The sequence below is a fragment of the Dermacentor silvarum genome, chromosome 9, assembly GCF_013339745.2.
Source record: "Dermacentor silvarum isolate Dsil-2018 chromosome 9, BIME_Dsil_1.4, whole genome shotgun sequence".
Classification (NCBI taxonomy): Eukaryota; Metazoa; Arthropoda; class Arachnida; order Ixodida; family Ixodidae; genus Dermacentor; species Dermacentor silvarum.
Window position 1 is genome coordinate 165,635,186 of NC_051162.1, and position 4,109 is coordinate 165,639,294.

The 4,109-nt window shown below is 51.7% G+C and overlaps 1 non-coding gene across 1 annotated transcript; it reads right to left on the minus strand.

Annotated features, from left to right (window-relative positions):
- Window positions 1-3,363: 3,363 nt before the first annotated feature.
- Trnak-cuu (transfer RNA lysine (anticodon CUU)) lies at window positions 3,364-3,436 on the minus strand. The gene has a single exon. It is a non-coding gene; the product is annotated as a tRNA-Lys (tRNA).
- Window positions 3,437-4,109: the final 673 nt, after the last annotated feature.

Sequence of the window (4,109 nt, forward strand, 5' to 3'; positions counted from 1 at the left end):
TACTGCGATAGCAATTATATGGGCACTCCAGGCGCATCTCACCCGTGGCCGTCGGCCTCGCCGTCGCCGTGCTGTTCCGTACAATGTCCCAGGGCGATAACATCATCGCCGCGCGCCGTATACTGTATGTGCGAGTGAAAGCGTACCAGGATGAGCCGATAATGGCGGCTCAATCTCGCGTGCGCAAGGGGGGAAAGCGGGGAGGAAGCGTGCAGTGTTCCGTCGCGCGCATGGCACCATGGGGCGGGGGGAGGGGAGGGAGGTGGGCGTTGGGTGAAGCGGATGCTGCGTTTGGCGCGGCCGCGCGGGCTCTATCTTGAAAGCGATCGGCGACGGGGTCACAGTTCACTGTGCGCTGTGTTTTCGCGGTTTAGTTCTCGTTGAAGCGAGAGGCAGCACGAAGGTCAACTCGCTCGCTGCTGCCGCGCGCTTCCTCACTCCAGCGTTTTCACACGAGCGAGAGCGCGGTCATCGAGTGAGAGGTATTCATGTTTGTTCTTGCGCGCGTGGCGCCATGCTTGTTAATTTAGTTAGTATGCGAGTGTTTACAAGCTTATATGCCCGATAGAACTACTATCCTTACTTCGTATAGCTGTCTACTAATTTGCTATCACGATCGATGCTTCGCCTTTCGCGCGAAACTACGACTTTTTTTGTATGTTTTATTTTCACAATCCCGAAAAGTGAGACAACGACTTCTTGTCACGTTGCGCCAGCGAAGTTTCGGTTTAAATGGTGTGGTCATTCAGCTATGAGCGTGAAACATCGCCAAACATGGCCCGAATGCCGCCTTATGTTTACGTGTAACCGGGTTGCGTCGTCGCTGCGGCGCTCATATTTTCCACCCAGATCAGACACAATGTTTCTGGACACAAGTCTGAAAAATCAGCCATGTAACGTATAGCCACGCCACATCAATAACGGTTTACGTGTTTCGTGGAAGATGCGAATAATCAAGGTGTGTGCCACGTTATGAAAACATTTTGCAGATTAACCCATAGCCGGCTGCACTGAATGCAATAGCTAGCTCGTTATTACACTGAGTTTCACTCTCGCCTTTATTGCGCAGCATTAGCTAAACAAAAAAGTTGCAAGGACTTCGTGTGAGTTCCTAAAGAAGGTGTTGGTGAGGAAGGCACGCATTTGGGCTGGTTGGTTCATGATTACGATATTACGAGAAGACGAAACAGCGCTGAACAACAGGAAGAAGGGAGAGCACAGACACGGGCGCTGACTAACAACCGTATGTGTTTATTGCTTCAGTCGTCGTACAGAAGTAGTTAGCCTCTATCACGAGCATGCGCAGAATCTAACTTCAAATTAGTAACTCAGGTACGATCTCTACTTCAAAAGAAGGGATGTGGAGGGTAAGCATACACATGCCTCTCCACTACTGTGGATGTTACAGGCTTCTGACACAAGACGAGCACGTTCATCCCGGTACTTTAATATGAAAATCTAATTTTCGAAATACGGCTCGCAGCCGCATTCAATGCAATGCAGTGACGGTTGACTATCAGTGGCCTTCTTTTAAATTTGTTCACGTGCTCACCCGTGCGTACAATAACGCACCGGCCAGTTTGCCCAATATAGAAACTCCCACAAGACAGGGGGATCTTGTAAACAACGGATTCACAACATCTTTTTAAATGTGTCGGTGACCCTGATTCGCTCATATCTGTTCAAAGATTGAGTACTGTGGATGCGTTCTACTTTATGTTCCTCTCTCTTTGTGTCCGTCTATCCCTTCCCCCATGCCGGTGCGCAAACCAGAACTCGCCCTAGGTAACCTCATGCCTTTCTAAGCATCCTTTCTCTCTCGCTACCTCTCTCTCTCCCTATATATCTCTCTAGCGGTATCTTCGAATTGACCTTCCTGCAACTTATTTTAATGGTTTTACCATTCTTTGGGAACTTCACGCAGTTTGCTAACCTCACGACCAACCTCTTTTCCGCCAACATGGGCAACTGGTAGTCCATGGTCCTATTATGTAGAGAATCAGATGGCTGCCGTGCTTAGGGAACGGCGTTCGAAACCAACCTTCGGACAACTGATGTACAAAGCATGGGCGCTGGGTATATGCCGCTCTTTAATGAACATTTTCCTTGCCAACTTGGGTCACTGCGTACGTACCACTGGGTTTGTACCGCTCTACAATGAACGTCTTTCACGCCAACCTGGGACAATGTCTACGTACTACAGGGTCGTTCTTCATTGATCATGTCGCTGGTCATGATCCAATACATGTCGCTCTTCAATGATCCTCGTTGACACTCAATTCGGCAGCTCTTCAATGACACAAAAAAAATGTTTAAAACTCATCCGGTGTTGGGCGAAATCAAGCCCGCGTCATATATATTTAGACAATGTCGTACGAATACATTGTTGCGAGCTGCCTCCTTGGCCTAACGAAGAAGACGACGATCATAGGGACGTTGGTCGTGTTCCGCCATCTTGCCTACCTCTGTAAATTGACGATATATAAATTGTGCCTTCCTGTTCATCTGTTTTACGCCCCGTCACAGATACGTGGAGATGCAAGGTATTTTTGCCAGTTGACGGAGCACGGCGCTGCGATGCGACCACTACGGCATACCAGCTAGAATCTGCTTCAGTGCCATTGTGCTATCCCACCATGGAGACCCTGGAACGTTCAACGGGACCGATGATATCGACGTGGAGGAGTGGCTCACGCAATACGAACGGGTGAGCGATCACAACCACCGGGACCTGACAGTCATTCTGGCCAATGTGCTCTTTTATCTTACTGGAACGGCGAAGTTGTGACATGATAATCATGAGGTTGTGGGAATCCTCGGGTCCCATAACCGCCGCACGGGCAGCGAACGTCGCGTCAAGCGCATGCGTGCCATGGAGAGGGGAAACTTTCCTTCCGCGGGCGGCGCGCGGGAATCGCAAGCGCTATCAGCGCCACCGGGTGGGTCACGTGAGATCCCGCTGATATCGCCCGGGTCTCTTTGGTCCCCAGCAAGCGGCGATGGCGGAAGTCTCCGCCGCCGCTCCCGTATTCCCGCACGTGGTTAGTCAACCGCGTTCTTGCCGCGGCAAACGCCGCGGCCCCCCCCCCCGTATTCCCCAGTTGGTAAGTCGGAAGCCCTTCTTTACCTAGTGTATTATTCTCTTCGAGGGAACCCTCAGCGATGTCAACTATAGCTAGCTGGCCTGCTCGAAGTGTTAGTTGCAGTCGTAATAAATGCTTTTCGAGTGTACACGTGGTTGTCGTCTTTTGTTTCCTCGAGCTTGTACCGGACCGCGGTTGATGCGCAGGCATGCGCCAACCGCGGGGCTGGGTGTGTCGAGGCAGAGGGCCGTTGGCATCCCCACATATCCCGACATTTTGGCGCCCAACGTGGGGCCCGAACCCACGACCCTGAGATTAAGAGTCTCATGCTCTACCGACTGAGCTAGCCGGGCTCAGTCGGTAGAGCATGAGACTCTTAATCTCAGGGTCGTGGGTTTGGGCCCCACGTTGGGCGCCAAAATGTCGGGATATGTCTGCACGACGCGGTGGTCGATTTTCCCTGTATATATGTAAATAGCCTCCTTTCTGTATCTTTGGCTCTGGGAACCGGGCGCCGGAAACGCTGGCTAGGACGTCAGCGGGGCGCAGTCCCAGGAGTCGGCTCGAAAGCTGCGTGTTGAGCAGCGAGCGGGGACCACTTAGCTAGGCCTGCATCTCCTCGCGGCGGCTCATTGGAACCCTTTATGGGTCTTTCGTGGCATTGGTATCCGTCATGGACGCGACTAGGCCTAAGGCTCTGCGGAGCTGCCGGTCGCATGTTCGAAGACGACCATGCCGTGACATTTAGCGGGTGCAACCGGATTCGCTAGTTTTACTATACTCGCCCGAGCGGAGAAACCTCGTTCGAAATAGAAAGCTTATTTTGTTCAGATGAACTCAATATTTTGCGGGCGGAATAACCGAAATCTCGGGGGGCCAGAGAGCGCTTTGTTCATACGAGCATCGCCCACTTTCGCGCTTTATCGGACCGGAAAAATTCGGTCGAAGCGGGTAACTTCATTCAAACGAACTGGATTGTTTTTTTTTTCTTCTCGTTGCCACATAAGGCTATGCGGTAGACGGGTG